Source organism: Stegodyphus dumicola, chromosome 12, assembly GCF_044657685.1.
Source record: "Stegodyphus dumicola isolate Sdum_Otavi_A_Nest chromosome 12, ASM4465768v1".
In the NCBI taxonomy this organism is placed as follows: Eukaryota; Metazoa; Arthropoda; class Arachnida; order Araneae; family Eresidae; genus Stegodyphus; species Stegodyphus dumicola.
In genome coordinates this window covers 24,335,609-24,362,733 of record NC_140779.1, presented here as the reverse complement: position 1 = coordinate 24,362,733, position 27,125 = coordinate 24,335,609, and the positions used below count along the sequence as shown (strand labels likewise).

The window sequence follows — 27,125 nt, the reverse complement described above, 5'->3', positions numbered from 1 at the left end:
CTTTTTGATTTTTATTGCCGCCTATCTAGGGCATTTTATGATAAACAGGAACTTCTGGACAATCCTGTGGTTGTTAACTATTACTATGATACTAGGGACCCCAATTTCAGTAAACGCCCAAAGGCGATCCTAAATGTTAGTAATGTGCAATTTTGTATATGTGTTATGCAAATTGTTGCTCAGATTCTTTATTGTATATTGTTCTTTTTTCTTGCTTTTTACTAGTGGCACTAAGGCGTCGCACTTCGTATTTTGTTTCTCTTGTGTGTACATGTATTCTTCTGTGAAATAGTTGTTAAAAAATAGTTAATTATGTATGGATTAGTAATTAGGTACTTAAGGAAAAAAATTTGTATTTAACTATTAGCAATTATGAATTTAAACTCTTGCTCATTTAATTATTAAGCACATTCAGTTATATTTCTCATAATTCGAAACTTTTATCATGTTATTCGATGAGGGGTAGGGCTATGGCGCCCAGGCACCCTGGTGGTTAAGCACCGCAGTTCAACATAGGACACTGAATGTAATAATGAAATAAATGAATAATGATAATAATATCATTTTTAATAGTAATTATGATATTTTTTAAAATTTCAATTTTAGGGCCTTAAGATTCTCGATATTACAACTAACAGTTATAACTTGTTTTACTATCTATAACCGAGCAACTGATTTCGAAGGTGACACATTTGAGAATGTCCCCTTAAATGGGTTTGAAAAAAAAAAAAAAACGAAAGCATTATATTTTCGATTTTTAAACCTTATTCTCTATAACAATAACTCTACGACGCTTGTCTTATTCATTTAAACAATAACATGAGTTTTTTTTTTGTAGTAAATAAATTACATAGATTTCCTGGAATAAGTCTTCGTTACTCGAAAGAACTGAACTCAATTTCCCTTTCGGTTTATTTTCTCAAATAAGACACCTCCTATCTTTATATGCATTGTCATCCGCGGGAAGCGGAAACGATGCCCAGCGGAAGAGAAGTGAAAAGGAAGACTTCTGCTAAAGCGTTACGTTATTTCCTTTCTTCCTACGTTTTATTTTGCTCTGTTTTTTACATTTTCCCCTTCACTGTCACTGTTCACAGGGCAAGTTGTTCTCCTTTTTGGGAAAATGGGAAGCAGGCAGAACTTTTATTTCGAGTAAAAAAAGTCTAAGTTCCGGAATGTGAACCACCCTGCAGGAAACTCGACATCAGCTGACCCGATGAGAAACATTCTCAAAGATTGCGATTCCGATTACGCGATACTTGTGACCTCTTGAGGAAATTTTGTGAAGTGTTTTCTCCGAAACAATTACCTTCATATAAAGTCGGATGTATTAATAGAAACTAACACTGAAAAAAATATCTATTTATCATGTGAGGAAAACTTGCATATGAACATTGAAATATGATGTGCGGAGATTAAAAAAAATCGTTTCTGTTTTTAATAATAATAAAAAAACTTTTTTATATCCACAGTTATACTAAATATATTGGAAGGAACAAAAAATAATACTTTATTTTAATATTTCTCCGAAGTATAGGTATTAGCACAATGTCACACAGCATATAACTGTAACCTCTACAAATCAGATATAATCTTTTCTTTTGTACAACTTTATGTAGACTGTGAGTGGCAACAGTAGAAACGAAAATAGTCGTAAGACGATGAACGTCTTTAAAAAGTGAATAATATATTGTTTACTCTTAAATATAGTAGCGTAAAGTTATTTTTAAACAAGAAAAAATAACGTGCATGATGTAACAACCGTTACATAAGTACGTACATATGTAAGTGCCTCTCGTTATCATTTATCTTGGACATTTTAAACATAAGAAGCTTATTTTTACATTTTTTATTTCTAAGGATTATTTTTAACTAATGCAGCCAACGGCCTACAACGCTGAACGCTCGTAGTTGGATCTGGGCTTAAATCACGGCTAACTGCTTTCCTTAAAAATTCTTCCCCTTAAACTTTAAGTGCTTTGTCGTATTATCGTAATCCAAATAATCCTAATTTAAATTATTAAACTATTAGGACAATGGTTTTAGCCCGCAGCTTAAAAAGGGAAAGAAAAAAAAAAAAAAAAAAAAAAATGCACAGCAGAATTTGAATCCTAGTTAAAAAATCTGATGTGTACACCACATGACTTCCTCGTATTGGAATATTAAATTATACGCATTTTTTCTTACATTTCATTTAAACATTGGATTGAACTAAATCTACTTCGCCGACAGCGCATAAACCACAATAGAATAAATGCATTCTTTAAAATTCACTCTAGTATTTGTTTACCATAGCGACACTCTGGCGCTAGATTCACTTAACAGTATTAATAATTACATAACAGTTAATTTATATAATAATTATATAACGGAAACTAAGTTAACTGTTATACAATCCAATAATTATATAACAGTTAACGTATATATTTCGTTCATATTATAACTCAAAATGCACAAAATTTATATCATTTAAAGAATAGAATTATCTAATCGTTGCCACATGTTCTATTGAAATACTATAATAAAGCTAGAATGATGTATAAAAGAAATGAAGCAAACAAAACAAAAAAGAAACAGTTTTTCACAGACGATTGAGTATTTTTCATTTAATTAATTCAGTTCTCACTTCGCGAGAAGGCAAAAATACATAAAAACTCAAAATATCTATATTAAAAATTACGAAGTAAATCTCAAACACTTATATCCTCGAAAAATTTCCAGAAAGAATTACGCATGATTTCATTGGCAATAAATAATAAATGAATGCGTTATCTTTGTTGTTGTTGCGAAGCTAAGTTTCTCTAGATTGGCAACAAATCCACTAGTCTCCTGTTTCAAATGTAAACATCAATGGCCGCCATTAAAAACAGGCTTAGCGGCAATTAAACAACTTTAAAATTGCTGATAATTCTAAAATTATTGCACACAGATTTACTAAAGCCATAAAATCCTTAACCGGAAGATAAAAGCAACATAATTCAATCATTTTTAAAGCAAAAAATGTACAATTTACAAACAGATAAGAGTAAAGAAACTGAGATCACTGAGCCGGGTAACAGAGTGGATATATATATATAAATATATTTATATACGTTTGGTGCGGCCGATTGCAACTAAAATACGAGGTGCGCATCTACATTTTATAGCAGTCCTATATACAAAATTTCAACGCTCTGAGGCTACTCGTTTTTGAGTTATGCGAGATACGTACGTACATACGTTCGTACAGACGCCACGAAAAATTCTCTTCAGAATTAATTTTAAAGCAGTTTTATAATTTTTTTGAAGGAAAAGAGTATTTTATTCTGTCCTTACGTACAGATATCACGCAAAAACATCGTTAAATTGCATTCGATAGCGGTCAAAATGGATATTTTCGTTGAAATATGCTGCCTGAAACTTTTCGCGATTACAATACTTCCTTTTTACTTCGTACAAGGAAGTAAAAAGAGTTCTATATAACCAGTTTTCAGAGGATAGTAGTTGATTATATACCATGTTAAAGAAGGGGCACTATAAATTTTTACATTTTAGAATAAAAAACTAGTCAAATTTTAATTAAAAATGCCTAGTTAATAAAATTATGAATAAATACATTAGTTTGGAAAGTAATCCAAAAGTTTATGAAGATTTTAAAAATTTGCAAAGGTCAAACATATGGAAATCAGAAGTGTGATTTGCACGAAAAATTATAAGAATCAGAAATATGATTTGTAGACCTGTTTAGGAGAAGCGGAAATATTTAATATTAATTATATTTTCTCCAACAAAGAGTGCTGTAATATATCAACAGAAACGACAACCAAGCCTGAATAGTATTGAAAACTGCCTATTACAGCTGAAAATGCATTGCACGTCGGAAAGAGAAATTATTCAATAAATCTTCCGGCAAATGGTCATTTTTAGTGCCGTTCTAATGGTTAATGTCGCTATGGTACATTGCCCTCTGTCGGTGAAATTATGAATTAAATATTTCTTTTCTCAGGGAATGGAAGGAGTTTTTTTCATAATTTTAGAAATTTTTTATGTCCTTCTGGAATACTTGCATTTATATTCATTTCAAAAGTGGAAAATTTTATACCAAAGCAAGTTTGAAATAATGAGTTACAAAATGGAATACACTATATTTCAAAACTCATATTAGTGACATGTCACATAATTTAGATATTCAGTCAAAAATTATGCAGCGATGCGGATTGCTATTTATTTCATGATAGCTGATAATAATAAAGCACAAAAATAGCTGATAGTAAAAGTTAACTGATAATAATAAAGCACAAAAAAAAAAAAAAAAAAATCTCTACCAAGTGAAAGATTTGCTTTTCCGTTCATAAATAACTTTAATCTTTGCTTTAATTTAATACAATATTCTCTGTAAGAACGAGGACTTTCTGCGTTTTCTGTTACTATAATGAATTCTTTTTCAAATTACATAGCATAAATGATTCCCATAAATTTTAAAAACACACACAAAAAAATCTGAAAGTTTTTAGGTTATATTACGTCCAAAAGGGCGTTTTTTTAACGTTTTGCTTGTTACCTTTATCATGTTCTTCGCACTTAAAACACATAAACACAGTCTCGCACGCTGGAGGTAATTTTCTTTTTCCTGTAGAGTGTTGCCATTGCTCGTTTTGAAATCGTTGAGTTTGTTAATCAAAAATTAGTTAAAATTTTACAAAATTTGACATCGATAATAAAACAAATTCGAAATTCAAAATTCGGGCTTCAGAGTGCCCACGTTCGGTTGGAGGACTACGTTATCCAAAATTGGATGGCTCTAGGTACCGTTATTTCTTCACAATGCGAGAAGCATTCATGCATTCATGTAGATTCTTTATTATTTAGTTTCTTTAAATATAATGCATGGCGCTAATACTTGGTGGCAACAGTTTGAAAAGTGAATCGCCTCAAAACGCCGTTTTGACATTAATAGCCCTTTTCTGGCTATAATAGCCCTTTGGGCTAAAAATTCTCTTCGAAGTGAAAGATTTGGTTTTCCGTTCACAAGTAACATAACTCTTTGCTTTAATTTATAACAATATTTTCTGTAAAGGCCAAAACTTTCTGCGTTTTCTATTACTATAACTTATAATTCTTTTTCAAATTATAGAGAATAAATGATTCCTGTCAATTTTAAAGTTATAGAAAAAATGAGATTTAGGCATTTGACGTCTCAAAGCAGGCATCGAGTTCTAATCTAGGTATCCGGATCTGAGTAATAATAATTTTCGCGAAAGAACCTCGCAGAAGATTATGAAACTCTTTTCAAGGTAAAGCCAAATAACTTGGAAAATAATGTTAACGCAAACTGAACAAATGCTTAGTAATAATTCAACGTACTTTTCAGCATAAAAAGCAATTATGAGAAACATTTCTAAAGAAAGCTCTAAAGCAAACTTGAAACAAGTCATCAACGAATTGGAACTGCTTATGCTAAATTTTAAAGAGAAATGTGTTCTTACGTTGATATTTTTCTCTTGTAATCTCTTTTTCTTTCCGACGTTTTGTCATAAAATGGAGCTCTATCTACAGCTCGCCTTTTTTCTATCTTCGAAATGTCCTGAGGGAGTATTAATGTCGCACGAGATGTCACAAATTGTCAAGAAATCTTCTGCAAATGTCCCACGGAATGCTGTAATCTATTGAAAGACTTCAGCGTCCTTTATAGCTTCCTTCTCTGATCACTGACCAACCTCATTTGTTGATTCATATGCTTAATGAAACAGAGTACGTATATTTAAATGACTTATTAAACCATTTTGCTAAATTATCACACTTGAAACTATGTGACAGCTCATTGAAACATACTCCTCAATTCAATAAATGCATAATATACTTTTTAGACAACTCACTTTTTCTATGAAATGTAATAGCGCTTCAGAGATAATTCGATTAAACATGCATAACATCCATTTTAATGAAATAAAAACTATAATCAATAATCCTCTGACATTTAAGTGGGAATTGAAGAATGAAAAAATAGCTTTATTGTTAAATAACTCTGCTGCACACCACCTGTGTGATCTCGTTCTAAAAAGTATTAAAATTAGCATTCTTCTCGCAAATACAGCTTCTATTATTTGGATTAAGAAGAACTGCAAGTTGTAGCCAACGTTTCGGATATCTATGAGAAGAAAAGTTACGAAGATTTCTTTTTAAAATACATTGTAACTAACGATAATAATGAGACAGCACGCGAAAACACTTACAATATTATAGAAAGTTTTAAAAGAGCTGAAAAAAAATTTCATACGTTGCAATTAACGATAATATTGAGGAGACATGTATAAAAACTGATTCTGATATTATAAAAAATCTGATGTGTACACCACATGACTTCCTTGTATTGGAATATTAAATTATACGCATTTTTTCTTGCATTTCATTTAAACTGATTGGATTGAATTAAATCTACTTCGCCGACAGCGCATAAACCACAATAGAATAAATGCATTCTTTAAAATTCACTCTAGTATTTGTTTACAATAGCGACACTCTGGCGCTAGATTCACTTAACAGTATTAATAATTATATAACAGTTGACTTATATAATAATTATATAACGGAAACTAAGTTAACTGTTATATAATCCAATAATTATATAACAGTTAACGTATATATTTCGTTCATATTATAACTCATAACGCACAAAATTTATATCATTTAAAGAATAGAATTATCTAATCGTTGCCACATGTTCTATTCAAATACTATAATAAAGCTAGAATGATGCATAAAAGAAATTAAGCAAACAAAAACAAAAAAAAAAAAAAAAAAAAAAAAGAAAGAAAGAAAGAAACAGTTTTTCACAGACGATTGAGTATTTCTCATTTAATTAATTCAGTTCTCACTTCGCGAGAAGGCAAAAATACATAAAAACTCAAAATATCTATATTAAAAATTACGAAGTAAATCTCAAACACTTATATCCTCGAAAAATTTCCAGAAAGAATTACGCATGATTTCATTGGCAATAAATAATAAATGAATGCGTTATCTTTGTTGTTGTTGCGAAGCTAAGTTTCTCTAGATTGGCAACAAATCCACTAGTCTCCTGTTTCAAATGTAAATATCAATGGCCGCCATTAAAAACAGGCTTAGCGGCAATTAAACAACTTTAAAATTGCTGATAATTCTAAAATTATTGCACACAGATTTACTAAAGGCATTATATCCTTAACCGGAAGATAAAAGCAACGCAATTCACTTATTTTTAAAGCAAAAAATGTACAATTATCAAACATATAAGCGTAAAGAAACTGAAATCACTAAGCCGGGTAACAGAGTATATTTATATACGTTTGGTGCGGCACGCACGCACGTACGTACATAAATTCTCTTCAGAATTAATTTTAAAGCAGTTTTATAATTTTTTTGAAGGAAAAGAGTATTTTATTCTGTCCTTACGTACAGATATCACGCAAAAACATCGTTAAATTGCATTCGATATCGGTCAAAATGGATATTTTCGTTGAAATATGCTGCCTGAAACTTTTCGCGATTACAATACTTCCTTTTTACTTCGTACAAGGAAGTAAAAAGCATTAAAAGAACTTCAGAAGCTGAAGCTGGCAATGAAAGTGTAGAGTCATTAGGTTTATTTCGGAGAAGAAAATGTGAAAAATGAGTAATGTTTTTGCCAGTGTTCGAACTCCGAACCTGCCCCCCTCGACTGCCAGTCACACAGCCTTCCAATAACACAACGAAGGCATGTGGTGAAGAAAGGGAAGTTTTTTTATATTCTCCCACACACACACACACACACTTAAAGGGCGTTTGGCGAGGAAGGGAGCCAGTCACCAAGTAGTGATGGTAACGAATTATCCACCACATATTTCAGTTTGTGCGCCACTGTAGAATAAACAGGCGTTTTCCTTGAAGCTTTTTAAACATTTTGGAAAAGGCACAAGTAGGGTGAAAAGTTGTTTGTGGCCGCACATGTTTACTGATATAAAAATGAAAACTGAATTAGCCTCGGCTGCCAGTTTTCTATTCATAAGATATGAGAAAGCAAGCTATGTCCTGACCAGAATTCTAAATCCGAAACTTCCGCTTGCTAGCCGGACATGCTCTTTCCATGAAGACACGCCGTAAGCGGGGAGAAAATTCCTTACAAAAAAGGTGCGGAAAAAAATGACGACGTGCTAACTTCAATCGAATCTAGTAAAACGCTGCAAATAAAGAGAATCTTGAAGTAGAAGGTGAGGACAAGAAAAGCTACCAGTAGTTTATGGAGTTAACAATACAAACGAAAAACTGATGAAACAATGCGGTACAAGTACGGATAGAACCAATTCTTTGTAAAAGTTTATAATTTTATCAAGTACATCGTTTTAAAAATGCTGTATTTTGAATTATTCTCTGGTAAACTGGGCGATGCACACAAATTACTAATAATTTGTAAATATGAAGTCCAATTTTTCTTTTTTATTTTATACTAAAAATATTCTTTCAGGCATTAAACGGAAATCTAAATACAGCGACCAAATTGCAAGTGTTTGTATTTACTTATTTTTGCTAGATTATTTTGAAGTACTCAGAGAGTAAGTGTAAACACCCTCCGAGAAGGCTGCGGATGAAAATTTGCTGAAGGAAACAACAGAATTGGATAAAAGCTTATTGAAAAGCTAGCATTTCTGATTCCAAAAGTGATTTGAGAAGAGGTCGATCGATTTCAAATGCCCTGTAAGAAACAAAGTGGCATATCTCGATGAAGCCTTACAAGAGGAAAGTAGGGTTAAAGTCACTGACCCTTCTAGCGAAACCGTCATCCCTCATACTGAAGTTAATGCAGAACATTTTAGGCAGGACCAGTGCGGCACAGGGCAGCAGAATTTAAGGGCGACAGAATTTTTAGAATTTAGAGAAGTACAAAATTGCAAAATTTAGGGAGGGCAAAATTTTTATAAAAAATGCTATTTTATCAAAATTATTAAAAAATTAAATTTCATAAAAAATTTTAAAAGAGAAAAATTGAAAAGAAGCCATATTGAGAGAGTCTCAAATTTGAAAGTAATTTGCCACAACTAAGTTTAGAATCTTCATAATCATATTTGTTCAAGGACGGTTTTTTTCAAATATCACAAATATAAAATTAGGATATGAAATATGAAAGAAAACTAATAACTTTAATTTGGCTACGACCCATTCCTTTCTTAAACGTACTAATGTATGAATGGGAAGTACGTCATCTGAAAAATTAATCCATTTCGTGCTTGCACAGGTAATTATGCTGCAACGCGGATGGCTCTCATCGAATATTCAGGATGAAATCTTAATTCAGAATGAGCTAGTTTTGACTTTCAATGAATTTTGATTGGATAATCAATACAACTATAAAATTATTATTGGTTGTTTGAGTTTTAGTTCCATTTACATCATCACTGATATATAAGAGTCATATGACACGGATTAGTCTCGAAATGACGCAGTGCAAAAAGAGATTACTATTTGTTTGAATAGAGAAGGGAAATAGATTTAATTTAAGCATTAAATTTAATTTAAGCACTTATATATATATGTGTGTGTAATAATAAAATTCCATAGTCAAGAATACACTTAAAATTCTAACTGTATGTTCTTTTCATTTTTAATGGCGACGTTCTCTTATTTGAAAGTACGTGGAATTAAATCCACAGCCCCGTAGTCAAGTTGTTTTTCCCGCCTTTTCTACACGTACAGTTTTAGAATGCTCTGGAAATATTTAAAGAGAACTAGATTGGCTGACGAAGCTGACGTCATTTCTTGAAAGCTCCGCCTTTCCAGAGGCTATAAAAAGACTCGCAAAAGAATATAGGGGGCTTTTTCTTAAATGCCGTGATGCAGTAAACTTCATACAAAAAGTTATTAGTAATACTTTTTATTTACTCCGGATATCTGATTTTGTACCTGCAATTTCTCCTGACCAATAATAAATGGATCCTGTTTTTTAAACTTATCGTCTGATAATTTAAGCTACGACTACATTTATGATTCTTCACCAATCTATTTATTCCGGACAAAAGCTGGTACATCACAAGGAGTCGGTAGGATTTATTATTAGTCAGGAGAAATAGCAGTTACAAAATCAGATATCCGGAGTAAATTAAAAGAATTACTAATAACATTTTGTATGAAGTTTACTCCATCGTGACATTTAAGAAAACGCCCCCTATATTCTTTTGCGAGTCTTTTTATAGCCTCTGGAAAGGCGGAGCTTCCAAGAAATGACGTCAGCTTCGTCAGCCAATCTAGTTCGCTTTAAATATTTCCAGAGCATTCTAAAACTGTACGTGTAGAAAAGGCGGGAAAAACAACTTGACTACGGGGCTGTGGATTTAATTCCACGTACTTTCAAATAAGAGAACGTCGCCATTAAAAATGAAAAGAACATACAGTTAGAATTTTAAGTGTATTCTTGACTATGGAATTTTATTATTACACACATATATATATATATAAGTGTGAGTAATATAAATTCTGTAGATATCTTGAGATTAGAAAAACATTTGCATAAATACGTGAGATCACGTAACGGAGAAGAAATGCTTTCAGAAGTAGCCTTAATTAAATATAGTTTATTTTTGTAGTAGAGCAAGCTTTGCATAAATAAGTTCACACATCATCATTCATAAGTTCACCATCACATTATGGGTGAGCTATCCACCCCACAATTTATGCAGCTTACGTCTTTTTAGACAAAGCACGAAGCAGAAAAAAGGCATTGGAAAAATGGCTGCGCTGTTAGTAGCAGCAATATTTAAAGATTTGGTTCCTTTGTTTAAATTTTCATCTGATTGGATGAGAGCCATCCGCAGTCTTGCTCTACTTGCCTTTGGAAATTTCTTACGTAACTTTGGAAACTTCTTACGTAAATTTATGGTGCAACCGTTTGAAATGCAGAGTGGGGAAGAAAAGTGTTATTTTTATATTTCTAGCTCTAATTAACTTTTATTATGCAGTCATCATATTTCAAAGAGAAACAGCGGATATTTCAAAATATAACAGCAGCCTTTGAGAATTCTCAGGTTAAATTTTGTTCAAAATTTAAAAATATGAAATTATTTCTTCCTATTTGGGTATATCGCATATATCAAAAAGGAATACTAATGGAAATAAAAACGCATAAATCAAAATTCCTTTTTACATTACGACAATGAGAAAAATATGAGAAGGAAATGGTAATGACTAAATGATTCAACACTTTCTACTCACATTTATAAATCGTAAAGAAAACCAGCAAACTAGACATATAGATGGAAAATTACGGAAAATTTATCTATGAAACTGAAAAAAAAAAAAAAGTCTGAAACTCATTACAAATAAAAATCAAATAAGAAATACAGTAATTATTAGAGGGGGATCAAAAAATAATTGGACGACATGAAAAAAAGGCTGTATATCATGCTTCCTATAACAGAGTTCCCATCACTTTTTTTCTTTCGGTCGTCTTTTTCTCTTCTACATGTGTGATGTGCGTTTAATTAAAAGTTATATTTTCTTTTAAAAGTAACTTTTTTATTCAAAAGTTCACATAGTCAAGTTAGATGACAGTATTTATAGATTCCATAAAAAAGAACGAAGCAAAAAATAAAAAAGTGTCTTTTAATGATACACTCTTTTCCGTGTGTTTAACGACCACATTCTCGTTGCCATTTCAAAAGAATAAAACATCAGGAAGCGCAGTGGACAGACACAATGAACAAAAAAACCACATTAGAATGAGGCTTTGCAGGTCATTCAGCAACTGAGTGAGGAAAGAGGTAAAAACGAGTAGCGCGGAATCGAACAAGGGCCAACGCACCGTCGCGCATTCGATGGAACGTCGACCTAACCATCGCTTCGGCCAACAGTTCACTCACCGAGGTGGTGGCTTTTAACCAGCATCGGTCAACGAGCGCAAACCGAACCGACCACTACTTCTATGCGTTTCATGTTCTAACGAAGAATTTTATTTACTGGAAAACAAAAAATCGTCTGCTATAATAGACCTTTCATATTCTAGCTCATAGAATTAATAAAAATGAGATAGTGTACTCTAAGCATGCGCAGTTTAACTGGAAAACAAAAAATCGTCTGCTATAATAGACCTTTCATAATTCTAGCTCATAGAATTAATAAAAATGAGATAGTGTACTCCAAGCATGCGCAGTTTAATGGTTTTCCAAAAGCTTCCTGGCTTACGAACCCATTAGTTCTTGTTATCACCGTGTTTTGAGAACGATAATTCGTTTTTGATAGACTGATATATACACAAGGAAGATTTTAAAGGAAAAAGGTGGCGTTAAATTGCACTGCCCTCAACTCCACTCACCTCATTTTACGCTATATGAACAAGTGTGTTGATTTTGTAAAGAGGAATTACAATTTTCTGCGAAAATAAGCTTATGTTAGTCTTGGGAAAAGTAGCCAGTCTGGCTAGGCCTGTTTTACCATTATCTTTATTAAAGAGATGAGTTCAAAATAATGTGATCAAAATTACAGTACTGTTTGTTCTCATTATATTCGACGAACCATCGTAATTTTTAGTATATATATATATATATATATCTATTTCCTCTAATGACGGGTACCAGACACGAAGTAAGGAAGCATTGTAATCGCGAAAAATTTCGAGTATTATATTTCAATGAAAATATCCATTTCAAGCTCTCTCGAAACCATTTGTACGATGTTTTTGCGTGACACCTGTAAGTACGGGCAGAACAAAGGACTGTTCTTGCCAAAAAGGATTGTAAATTGGATTTAAAATGGTTTCAGAAGAGGTTTTTTTTTTTTCCCTTGACGTCTGATTTAAAATGGATTCAGAAGAGATTTTTTTTGCCGTTGGCCACTACTAATTCCGGAAGCGGTGGTTACTTTATTATGGAGGCATCTAATAGGTGAGCCACCGTCAGCTCCCATTAAAGGACAGACATTTTACACCCGTGCCTTCTCCGGGATTCGAACCCGGGTCCTTTCGTATGGCAGTCAAAGTCACTAACTACTTCCCGTCTGGGCAGCAGTTTATTAAATATTCAGTCACGGGTTTGCATTACTATGTAAGAACACTCCCCCCCCTTTATGTTAAAAATAGGGTTGGTAAAAGCATTTTATTTATTTTTTTAGAAAATTTCAAATTTTATTAGCACTAGATGAAAAACTAACTTCCTGATAAAAAGCTAAATTTATTTCTGTGTACAATAAGAAATATCTACAGAAGTAGATCGAAATAAATTCTGTTGTTATTATATACTCATGTCCATAAATTAAGGATAATGCAAAATCAGACAAAGGAAGATTTAGAAGCAAAATAAATTTGACTTATTTGTAAAGCTTATTTATTAAACAAAAGGTAAAGAGCAAAAAAAGATGCTATATGTTTGATATTATTAAAAAAATTAGCGATTTTTTCTGCCTGGAGCAAATTACAAAAAACCAATATTACATGGTTGGTATGATTGTTAATACATTGTATGTCTCCCAGACGATGAAATACAGTACGTACAATGCCTAGGCATGCTGAGTATCAAATTATCAATCTGATCTTGGGGGATATTACACCACTCAAAAAGCAATGCTCTCCGAAGTTCCGGTAGACATGTAGGAGGAGGTTGACGGGTGGCAACTCGTCGGCCAAGCATGTCCCACACGTGCTCTACTGGATTCAAGTCCGGTGAGAATGCTGGCCGGTCCATACGGGTGATATCCTCCGATTGAAGTCATTCGCTTACGATGTTTGCACGGTGAGGACGGGCGTTGTCATTAAAAAACACAAATTGTGCTCCCATGGCGCCCGGAAACAAACGTACATGTTGTTCCAGAATGACGTCCCGATAGATTTGGCTTGTCATGGTTCCAATTTGAACATGCAGGTCAGTTCTGGAACCCAGAATAATTCCACCCCAAACGAGCACTCCTGCACCACCGTAACGGTGTCGTTCAATGATGTTTTCTTGGTGGTAGCGGGTACCTGGAGCTCTCCATATGAAAGTCCGGCGAGAAACAGACTGCAAGCTAAACCTGGATTCGTCGGAAAACATCACACAAGCCCACTGTAGCGGTGTCCACAATGCATGCTCTCTACTCCAGGCTAACCGCAGGGACTGTGAGTTTCAGTAAGTGGAACGCATCTGACAGGTCTACGAGCATATAGACCAATCTGCCCTAAGCGTCTGTACACGGTCTGCCTTGAAATTGTCGTACCAAAGGCTGAAGAGAGCTGACGAGGCAGGTCTGAGGCTGTGCTCCGCCTGTTTCTTTTGGCAGTAACTGCCAAATACCGGTCCTCATTTGGCGTTGTAACTCTGGGGCGACCTGTGCTGTAACGTCTACTCACATTACCATCATCTTAGAATCGTTGCCAAAGCCTGGAGATGACACTCTAGGCAATTCCAAGTTCGTCTGATACTTCCAGTTGGGTACGCCCACATTCCAGACGGCCGATAATTCTACCACGTAAAAAATCATCCAAATGCGTCCTTTGTGTCATAACTATTCGGTTATTGCACTGAAATGCTTAGAAAGCGCATGCGAACAATTTTACTTCTTTGCCTGTATTCCTTATATATCACTCTCTTACACTCTCGTCATTGTGATGTACCATCAGTGTCATATGGTTACTTACTGAAATTTGCATATGATTCTTGAAGATGTGTGTAGTGATTTTACAGGTGATATATTTATTTTAGAGTTCGATTTCCACGTGATTCCGAATTATTCTTAATTTATGGACATGAGTGTAGTTGTTATTTTCTTAACACTTGAAATCGGGTGATTTAATGTATATATGTATATATACATATGAATTTCACATTGCGAAACTAGAAATCATTTCCGCTTCATTTGAGAGAGCGTTAATAGCTGTTTTCTTTTTACTTCCTTGTACGAAGTAAGGAAGCATTGTAATCGCAAAAAATTTCGGGTATTACATTTCGATGAAAATATCCATTTCAAGCGCTCTCGAAACCACTTGTACGATGCTTTTGCGTGACACCTGTAAGTACGAACAGAACAAAGGACTGTTCTTGCCAAAAAGGATTGTAAATTGGATTTAAAATGGTTTCAGAAGAGGTTTTTTTTTTTTTTTTTTTTTTTTTTCTCTTGACGTCTGATTTAAAATGGATTCAGAAGAGATTTTTTTTGTGTCATCTGTACTATGGTACAAGTATATACATAGTGCTACGGTCGTACGTAGTACGTACGTATGTATCTAAGTATCTGGCATATCTGAAAAATTTTGTGTATGGGACTACTATAGCATGTAGTTGTGCACCTCCCTTTTTCATTACAATCGGTTGCACCAATCGTATATAAATTGTTTTGTTGTGGCATGTTTGGCGTCTGATGGTGCAAACTTCGATCATCTGTTGTAACATTCAAGCTGTCGTACACCATTCATGTCCAATAAATGTTTCAAATTAATCACTCTTACTTCTTTTCCCATCTTCTACCTCTGCTACCACTTACCCGTGCCATTTCCGGGTATAAGTTCCTACACAATTCTTGATCCTTATGATGTGTCCTACCTCCCCATGAAGTTCGTTGCAACATTTACGGTACACCCTGTATATACTCCCACCCTGTTACCTGGCTCGGTGAAATTAGTTTTTTAATTCTTATATTTTGGTAAATTGTGTAGTTTTTCGCTTTAAAAATGATTGAATTATGTGGTTTTTATGTTCTGGTTAAGGATTTTATGCCTTGAGTGATTAGTTTTTTAGGAATTTTTGCATGCAATAGTTGAAATGGCGAATTAAGTCTAAGGAAACGCCATTTGTTTACATTTGAAACTCAGCAGAATGGTAAATTAAGTCAGTTTCTGCACTTTCAGTTTAATTTTGTAGAGTGGGATCAAAAGTAAACTTTCAGTTTTGTGCACCAAAAAAATCTGCCTTCTTGTTCGCTGTCCGAATTGCTTGTCTTGGGGTAAAAACTCTAATTTTAATTGTAAAAATCCTTTTTTCAACTATTTTAACCGTGTTTGATTTTTTTTTTTTTTTTTTTTTTTTTAGTCCAAAGGGATTTGAATCCCGAAGGACTATTAGTTTCGTTTTGGCATTTTGCGTCGGACGGATAAATGTCGGTTCACTTTTCAAACTGTTGCCATAAAATGTTAGAGTCCTGCATTATATTTGAAGAAATTAAATAATGAAAAATCTGCATAAATGTATGTATATTTCTCGTATTGTGATAAAACAACGGTACATAGAGTCATCGAATTTTGAATAGCGTAATCCTCCAACGAATATGAGCATGTGGAAGACCAAATTTGAAATTTGAAATTTGTTTTATGATCGATTTCCTATTTTTTAAAACTTTGACGAATTTTTGATTAACAAACTCAAGGATTTCAAAGCGAGCAATGGCAACGTTGTGCAGAAAAAACATTTTTATCTCCAGCGCGTGAGTCTCTGTATCAGAAATTCTAAAGATATGCTCGTTTTAAAACTATTTTGCGATATTGCTGTTGCACTGGATCTTATGGTTTAAGTGCGAGGAACATGATATTTAATAAAGAAAGGTAACACACAAAATGTTAAAAAACGCCCCTTTGGACGTAATTTAAAATCTAAAACATTTCAGATTTTTTTTTTTTTTTTTTTTTTTTTTTTTTTACAGAATGAAGATGTTTTGAGATTTTATGTATTTTTGCTTTGTCGCGAAGTGAGAACTGAATTAATTGAAAGAGAAATATATATCTAATGAAATTCAAGGAAATAAGTTTACATGAAATGCAGCAAAAAATGTGTATAGTTTAATAGGCCATACAAGGAAGTCATGTGGTGTCCACAACCGATTTTTTTAATCAAAATACACTGCACGAATTATTGTCTGCAGTTTGGAATGATTAGATCTTCAACAAAATATTTTTATGATTTCCACTTCGAAGAGAGCCCGACAAGTCGCTACTTAGCAACTGTAAGTAGTTCTGTTTGCTATTTAATTGTGCATTTTTAGTGTTGATAAAATTATCGCAAAAACTATTAATACAACTTTCAACTGTATTTGTTTTTACGAAAGTTGTTTTGCGAAACAGTTAAAATGGCCTTAATATCGTATTTCAAGTTAAAATGGTCTTAATATGGTATTTCAAAATAACTTCAACAAATGGTATGTTTACCCTGTGGAAAATAAAGCAACATCCCAGACTTAATGCTATAAAACTTGCAGCTTGGTTAGAAGTTGTAAAGAAAATTAATCCGGAAACTGTCAGACAACTCATCAAAGCATACAAGTATATAGATATAACGGCTTAGAAGCGTACGAAGAAAATTCTTTTTGAACTAGAAAAAGAAGAAAGTTAAGCCTGGCATTTGAAAAATCGATAGTAAACAACGATCTGTCATAGTGGTATAGTGCAATGTTTGCAGCCGACTAAAAATTGATCATACTTGGCTTTTGTGAATGAAAGGTACAACGAAGAATTGAATTAAAATATCTATTGCTTGTTATTAAACATGAAGTTGGAAACAAAATGATTCTCTGCCTCTAGTAAGGGAAATGTAGATTTTATAAGAAATACTGTACGAATGAGAATAAAACTAAAAAAGTTTCCAAATTAAAAAAAAAAAAAAAAAAAATCTGAAAGGTTTCAGATTTTAAATTACGACCAAAGGGGCGTTTTTTAACGTTTTGTGTGTTACCTTTATTTATTTAATATCATGTTCTTTGCACTTAAACCATAAAATTCAGTTCAATAGCAATGTCGCAAAATAATTTTTAAATGAGCATACCTTTAGAATTTCTGATACACAGTTCCGCGGCGCTGGAGATAAAAAGGTTTTTTTTCCCCGTAGAGTGTTGCCATTGCTGTTTTTAAAATCGTTGATTTTTTACTCAAATTTTTGGACTAAAAATCTTGAAATGCAAAGTGCACTTAAATTCTAGCAGGATAATGATTTTAAACATGCACTTCTAAATCTCCGATTATAGTTGTTGCAGGACAGCTCTGAAGTTGTCAAAACTCATTGTCACTCATGTTTTTGTGGTGAAATTCGAAGAATACTCGACGCGCACTCGAGTTCAGGCGAGGGCATTACACATTTTTCCCGTCTACAGTTTCAAAATAACCTAATGACTCCTCTACAAGTGGCGTCAGAACTAAAGTTGGTGGAAGATAATTCGCCACCACCAGGATTTGTCAACTGGATTCCTTAATTCCCAGTTTAGTGCCCTTTTTGTTTCAAATAAGTTTCCAAAAATAAATGGAATTCACTATACAAATTATCACTGACATTTTTTATTCGTGTTTAAAATAGAAGCAAGATTTTGAGAAAAATCAGCTTCAGATAGAATGCAAATTCTATTTAATTATTTACTCTTAACGACGTTTTTTGAAACAGGGATTTAACAAAATGTACTAATTTGTCAGTTTAAAGATTAATTTACAATTTACAATTAATAATTTTTGTAAAGAAAAATTATTGCATTATTAATGTGATTAAAAGCGCCACCTATTTATTATCTTTTTATATCTTGAGTTAAGTTGCTCTTAAATGGCAACATTGTTAATATATATTTAGAATAATTGTTTTGAAAATATTTTAGTTCTGTTGTTAAAAACAAAAACAAAAAAAAATCTGATGTGTTCACCACATGACTTCCTTGTACGGAATATTAAATTATACTCATTTTTTCGTGCATTTCATTTAAACTTATTGGATTGAATTAAATCTACTTCGCCGACAGCGCATAAACCACAATAGAATAAATGCATTCTTTAAAATTCACTCTAGTATTTGTTTATCATAGCGACACTCTGGCGCTAGATTCACTTAACAGTATTAATAATTATATGACAGTTAACTTATATAATAATTATATAACGGAAACTAAGTTAACTGTTATATAATCCAATAATTATATAACAGTTAGCTTATATATTTCGTTCATATTATAACTCAGAATGCAAAAAATTTATATCATTTAAAGAATAGAATTATCTAATCGTTGCCACATTTTCTATTCAAATACTATAATAAAGCTAGAATGATGTATAAAAGAAATTAAGCAAACAAAACAAAAAAGAAACAGTTTATCACAGACGATTGAGTATTTCTCATTTAATTAAATCAGTTCTCACTTTGTGAGAAGGCAAAAATGCATAAAAACTCAAAATATCTATATTAAAAATTACGAAGTAAATCTTAAACACTTATTTCCTCGAAAAAATTCCAGAAAGAATTAAGCATGATTTAATTGGCAATAATAAATGAATGCGTTATCTTTGTTGTTGCGAAGCTAAGTTTCTCTAGATTGGCAACAAATCCACTAGTCTCCTGTTTCAAATGTAAACATCAATGGCCGCCATATAAAAAAGGCTTAGCGGCACTTAGACAACTTTAAAATTGTTGATAATTCTCAAAATATTGCATACAGATTTACTAAAGGCATAAAAACCTTAACTGGAAGATAAAAACAACGTAATACAATCATTTTTAAAGCAAAAAATGTACAATTTACAAACATATAAGAGTAAAGAAACTGAGATTACTGAGCCGGGTAACAGAGTGGATACATATATAAATATATTTATATACGTTTGGTGCGGCCGATTGCAACTAAAATACGAGGTGCACATCTACATGTTATAGCAGTCCTATATACAAAATTTCAACGTTCTGAGGCTACTCGTTTTTGAGTTATGCGAGATACGTACGTACGTACGTACATACGTTCGTACAAACGCCACGAAAAATTCTCTTCAGAATTAATTTTAAAGCAGTTTTATAATTTTTTTGAAGGAAAAGAGTATTTTATTCTGTTCTTACCTACAGATATCACGCAAAAACATCGTTAAATTGCATTCGATAGCGGTCAAAATGGATATTTTCGTTGAAATATGCTGCCTGAAACTTTTCGCGATTACAATACTTCCTTTTTACTTCGTAGAAGGAAGTAAAAACGGATTTTTTAAAAGAAACAGTTAGGATTTCTTTTGTCTTAGCCAACAAAAATATTTATGTACTAAATATTGCACGCAAAGTGATGATTTGTCGCAATTTGGTTGTTTGTTGATATTTGTTTCATATTTTTAATAGTGTTTTGATGCTTTCTTTCTTAGAAGAATCTCATTTAGTAAAGCGAATTTCATTAAAAAAATCTCAATGCAGTGGAAACTTGCTACAAAAATAATGCAATATTTGAGAATATGACGATATCATCTAAGCCAACACAAGACAAGCAAAACTAACAACGAAACCTTATAGCCTCAACCACAATTTCCAGCTAAGATTTTACTGAAGAAAATGAGATACAACCTTCTTGCATTTAAGAAGGTTGGCTCCCAACAAATGTTTTAGTTATGTTGCAGTCGTTATGCTGGAGGGTGATGTTGCAACAATTGTCAGTCATTTCATTCTCCAGAAGAACGAATTAATAATTAGTCTAATTAATTTGTATATCAACGTCATAATTAGCCATTGCCAGGAACAGCTAAAAATTAGTAAATATAATTTTTGTTGCGCTTACAATATACGTCTGCATAATTTGTTTTGTCTTCATTTATTCAAGTAAGAATTAATCAATTTAACTACCTTAATTATGTTTTATTTAATTTTTTTACTCAGTTCATTAATGATGCTTTGGTTTAATTCAAGTACATAATAATGAATGCATTTAAGAAGCATCAAATAAAATACTGATAAAGTATACTGTATTTCTAAAAGTATTTATTAAAAAGCATGTCTCTATTTTGGATTATACCTGACTATTTTTCAGCTTCGAGATACAGAAGTGAAATCTTTTGCTTTGTTACTATAGAAAACAACTTCCTTTTTTCTTCTTTATTTTCATACGTTTCCTTAAGGCAGTAGAAGTACATAAAATTGAATCGAAAACAATATTGCGTGGAAATGATAATTAACGTAACATTCACAGTTAAAGGTCTTTGGATAAATAATCTCATTATTCAGGTGTTAATGAGAAAGAAATTATGTGGAAGAAAAAAAGGAATTTAAAAAAAAAAAAAAAAATCATTCTCGAACTGATTTTTATTTATTAATAATTTTTTTTAAAAAAAAGACAACAAAATAATGAGTTACTATTCGAAATAGATGTGGGAAGGAATTCTAAAACTTTACCTGCTTGAAACTTTAAGCTGCGATTTAATTATTACGTAAAGCATTTTCTTCCTCCTTCCAGCATGACTTCGGCAGCTATTTATTTAAGATGCTGACATTAACGAAACATTTCCGACTTACAATGACGTCAATTGCAATCGCATGCTTTCTTCAACGTCAGGACATGACATTATATAATAATAATAATATGTTTAATGTTTGGCAATGCTATTTTTATTTCATATTTTGTAAAACTTAATTTTTGATTAACAAACTACGATTTGAAAGCGAGCAGTGGCAACACTTTTCGAAACAAAGCATTTTTATCTCCAGTGAGGGCGACTGTTGCCATTCGAGAGAATGAGCGCGAAAATAAGCGTTTCCAGAATATTTAACTAATATCTCGACTAATTAAAGTCGTACGAAGATGATAATGGTAAAAATAGCTTCCCACGAATTTTTGGAATCCGGGGGGGGGTATCTTTTTTAAAACTCAAGATGACAATCGTGAAGCAAACAGTGCAGTGAATGCATGTTGTATGGAATGCCGAATTTAAATGTGTTACAACTGCTCAACTCAATTTTCAGGAGATTTATATGACATTGCAACCTATTCCAAATTGAATCATTTGTTGCCTTTGATGCCATCATACCAAATATGATAACAGCATACGCGGATGGAAACAGAATACCGCTTTAATATTTTCAAGGAAAACAACAGAATTGTTATTAAAATCTACTACTAATGTGTTAAGGGAGGGGGGGAATACTGAATTTTCATTACTGTTTATATTGCGATGTAAACTGCCAAGCTCTCTCTCATATATTTATTCTAATAAAACTGTTTAAAATGAGCTGCATCCTTTTTGATGATCCTTTATATTAAGTTTTTACACATTTACTAAAAGACAAAAATTATATTTAAAAAATATTATTTGTCTTTTCTTGAACATATTCGCTTTCCGTTTTCTGGCAACATTTCCGCCATTTCGTCATTCTGCTATATATACATTTCCTTCTGCTTATTTTTTTTTTTTAGATGTTTGTCTGAGGTATATGCTGCTTTCTGTTTATGCACTTCCTTTTCCTTTCAGTTCTAAAGTGATGCCTTTGCAGTGTTGCAAATTGCGTCACAAGATGAACAGCTCCAAGAAAACTTGTAAACTTCTAAAAATGTCTTTGAAAGGTATACGTACTAATATCGTTACTCATAATCCGAATTCATTTTCATTTAAATTTCCCCCTCCCCCTTAATTTATACACTTTATTCAGAAATGTTGGTTGTAAATGCACACAGATTTATAATTTGCGTAATTTTTCTTAAGTTGTTTTAATATATAAAAGGTCCGATGCACATTTCGATTGTAGCCGCCCGGACGGGAATGTGGTTAGTGTCATACTAAACTGTCATACCGAACTTTAACTGTCATGCCACCAGGATTTCCCAACTGGATCCTCTAATTCCCAGTCACCCTTTAATACATGATGTACATAACGTAATAAGGTATTTTCGCCCTCCTTCCCGCATGCCTTTGGGGGTGTAGTTGGAAGGACACTCGAAGCGTATTCGAGAGGTCCAGGGTTCGACTATCGGGGAGTACTGCACATTTTTCACGTCTCCTGCTCTTTTTTTTTCCTTAAAAAACGAAAAACAAGAAAGAAAAAGACCTAATGGCTCTACGAGTTATAAATTTGGCTGTTTAGAGAAAACTACAATATTTGTAACACAATATCAAATTTCTTGTTGAGTAGAAACGAGAACTTTTTATAAACACTAAAATTTACAAAATTTCAAGACGTTATTTACTGTAATGATAGAATATTCTTGACGTTAAAAATGTGAGAATACGTTTTTATATGAAGAGGAAAATACATGAACTTAGGCTGAGGATTTTGTTTACCAGATTATTTAAGGACAGGGTGCCTAATAAATTCAGAATATACGATTACAGAGCACAATCTTCGAAATTGCATTCTGTTGCAGGCTGATTGGAGCGATACTTTCTACCATTTTAAACTGCATTCGGAAAAAGTTCGAATAGGAAAGCTGTTTCTGAAAACAAGTTTTTTAGTTACTATCTTGAATTCATTTAATTATCTGAAAAAATTCTACTCCCAAATATTACCTTAACCATTTTCCTCTTAGAAATAAATGCGGAAGTAATTGTTTGATATCACTTTAAAGCCTCACTTTACAGAAGTGGGCGGTAAAATGACTGCGATTCCTGCTGTTGCCAAAAGAAAATTAATCCATGGTACGCATGCGCAAAGGACATTTCTAATTGATTAACTAGACAGATACTCCACAGTTTTAAAGAACGCGAGGCGTTTCCACGAATGAGCGACCGGTTAATTAAACTCGCCCAAATTGCCTTAAATGGTAAAAGCAGCGACTCAATTCCCAGCTGACCTTTTCTGCTGTAACTAAATATCATTCTAAATCAAACCCGTGTCAACGACACATGCGCGAATGGATGCAGCAGTTGGTGTAGGTCACGTAAACGAATGATGAGGTTGTTCAAGCAGCTGGCGTATGCAGACCCGCAAAAACTGGTAAACAGCTCCTTGTATTTATTTGCACGGAGAAGAAGAATATTTAATTGAAATTTAAAACTGATGTAATTGTTGCCATTATTTTGGGGTGATATTAAATTATGTGTTTGGACTGTTTGCAATGAGAATATTAATCATTGTTGGTTAAATACAAACAAACAAAAGTTTGGGTAACGGACGAGGGGGTACGTATCATGTCCATTTTTTAATGAATTTAAGACTTGTTCAGGAATAAAAAAATGTTCACGATTTGGTCGTTTTTTTATATGTTGCTCAGTGTGTAAGTGTTGAATACAACGAAGAAATAAATAATCGTGTGGATTTTTATGAAAAATTTTTATGAAAAATTTAATGAAATCGAAGCTAAACGAAAAAGATAAAGGCACCAGGTAATCCTGCAGTGGTTAGACAAAGGTTGCTTAGATAGGTTAAGTAACTTGGATATGGCAAAATATTCTAAAGCTAAGGGGAGGGATGCTTTCGTGGAGGCACTTGTTCTATAATATGAATTAAATTGTTCTCGATAGGGAAATTGTTTCCTATTTGCGTTGCACTCGCACAGATATAAGAGGGTGGGACAACAGAATTCCATCATAGAATGTACAAGCCGCCCAATCGGTATAGTAGTCAGGGAAGTTGACTGCGATGCCGAAGGGCCTGGGTTCGAATCCCGGAGAAGGCATAGTTGCAACTGACTGTCCCCTTCATAGGAAAGGCGATGGTGGCCCACCTATTAGGTGCCTCCATAATAAAGAGACCACCACATCCGGCCTTGTATAGATTAAGGGACTGGGTTACATTTGTAATTGCTCAAAATCTGCAATTGGGGGGGGGAATGTACAGGTACATTCCCACCGCTCAAACTGTGCAACTCCGATACCAGTTTTGAGGAAGAACATTTCGGAGATAGCTCGATTGTCTTAACCTACCAGCAACCGCTCGAGAGGATTTCGATTCGCCGTGTATTTTGCGTGCCCCTTTCCGAACAGACATTACGAACAGACTTACGGCGGACCACAGGTGCCAGGTGACGGAGGACGGGGACGCCTGGCGTATAACATAGGTAAACAGGCATATGTCCCACATCCTCCACTATCTCGAAGAAGCAACTCGCTGGAGCCCCGTGAGGCTGCACCGGGAGTTTACATGGCCATACAGGGGCTAGATGTCGGGTAGTTTTTACATAGGACGTTGTTAATAACACAAAGTAACTTAAAAAAGAATATAAAGGACAGCATTAAAACACTAAAACACTCATATAAGCTGAAACACATAGATATACAAAATTAAACGTAAAAGCATAAAAACACACTCGTAATTACGTAACATAAAGACATAAAAACACACACGAGAATACATATCATGACACATAGAATACATATGGAAACACGTAGAGCACATAAATGCAAATATTACACACAGAAGAAACATATGAGACATAGTAAGGTGTGCGTAAAGCAGTAGCGCTGTGCGGAAATATGCTCAGTTCCCATAATACATAATGTACATACTTTCATTAGGGGCTTCCGCTGCATGAATTACATATTTCGTTGCATACACTACATTCGTGCACTGTACGGATATTATATATTTCGATTTACGATAACACATCATTCCATTGGGTGCCCAGTGCTTTACACATAAACATGTCAATAACATTATTTCTGCAAGTTGGTGGCTATTGAAAGCAGATGTTAACACGAGGCTCGAAATTGAATGTGGAATGTGTATTACAGAATGTGTACATACTGCGAATATCTAATCGTTGAGTACATTGTCTGCAGTACCATGCTACTGTGGCTCGTAAATTTCTTGCCCTAGGGCGTTGATTTGCTGTAAGAGATAAGTAATCGTGTGTGCAGTCCCTGCAGATTCACTGCTCCCAGCCTTTATGATATGTCACACAACATATTTTGACATCGCAGAGACATAAATTCATGCCTAGTCTCAGGAGATTTTAAAGTTCTACACCGGTGACTGTCATCAAAGTCTCTCGATTTCAGGAGGGGTGACGAACCAATGATCTGATTTTTCCTCTGATGTCGTTCCAGATAAACGAATCAGAGGATGTAAAATGCTACTGTATAATTAAGGAGGCGTGACTAATTCAGTTTGAAGATTTTTGCCATCGGAGTAACATCAGAAGAACGCTCCCGAAATCGAGAGACTTTGACGATAGACGCAGTGCAGAACGTTAAAATCTCCTGACACTAGTCATGAAGTTATGTCTCTACGATGTCAAAACCATGTCGTGTGACACATCGTAAAGGGTGGGAATTGCAGGAACTGCATACACGATTTGCTTATCTCTGTATGGTCCGCCACGCTTTTAAACATCCATACTTTGTCCAGGATTCGAGCCCGGGCCCGTCGGTATGGAGTTAGCATCATTAACCACTATACCGTCTGGGTGGCATTCACGTTACAGGCCCACCAGCGGCCGAGCGGTAAAGTCACTGAACACTGGAACTTCGGTCCGAGGTTCGATTCCCGCGAACGGGCTGGCTGCATGGGTGTTTTTGTGGTTTTCCTCATGTGTAACGTGTATACGAGCCAGTTTCCCTTAGAAAGTCCTCTACGAAGGCTTCCCTACCCTTAAGGCAGATAGCCTTCGTGTCCTTTGCCATAATTGAATAATCCATCCCTTAGGTAGATAGCCCTAGTGTGCTTTGCTATAATTAAATACACACCAACACCACACATTCACGCTACACGTGGGGAAAACCACGAAATCCACCTAACCAGCCAATCCTTTGACCAGTATTCGAATTGCCAGTATTTAGCGGTCTTAGTTACTCAGACATTGGTGGGGCCTTGACATGAACAAAAATGAATTTTTGAAGGTATACAAAAATTCTTCTTTGCTAGACAGGAATTTTTTTCACTGTGCTAATGAAAAAAAAAAAAAAAAAATAACTGGAATGTGAATAGGCAGCTGTTACTAGGACGTACTGAATAAAAATTAAATAACTTTGAATTATTTATTTTAACCAGCAGAAGAACGACTAAAAATAAGCTATAAGCTCTCAAACTATATAAAAAAATTTTACCCGGATGAAAATTTTGATTTTTTAACAGTTTTTAACTTTATTTGTGATTTTCCTTTTAGCCCAAACGGTGTTAGCCCAAAAGGGCTATTAATTTCGTTTTGGCATTCTTGTGGCGTTTCACTATAAACGGCGTTTCACTTTTCAAATAGTTGCCACCAAATATTAGAACCCTGTATTATATTTAAAGAAATTAAATAATGAAGAAGCTGAATAAATGTGTGAATGTTTCTCGCACTGTGATAAAACAACGGTACCTGGAGCCATCTAATTCTGAATAACGTATGTCTCAATCCGAATATGGGCATTTGCAAGCCCATATTTGGAAGCTGGAATTTATTATCTATTTCATATTTCGTAAAGCATTTATGAGTTTTTGATTAAGAAACTCAACAATTTTAAAGCGACCAATGGCAACACTGCAGAAAAAAAAGTATTTTTTAATCTCCAGCGCGCAAGACTCTGTATCAGAAATAATAAAGATATACTCTTTTTAAATTAT

The 27,125-nt window shown here is 33.7% G+C and overlaps 1 protein-coding gene across 1 annotated transcript in view; it reads right to left on the bottom strand.

Moving 5' to 3' along the window:
* The window catches only part of Ipk1 (Inositol phosphate kinase 1), a 272,981-nt gene that overhangs the window by 66,003 nt on the left and 179,853 nt on the right, over window positions 1-27,125 (bottom strand). The window lies entirely within an intron of this gene.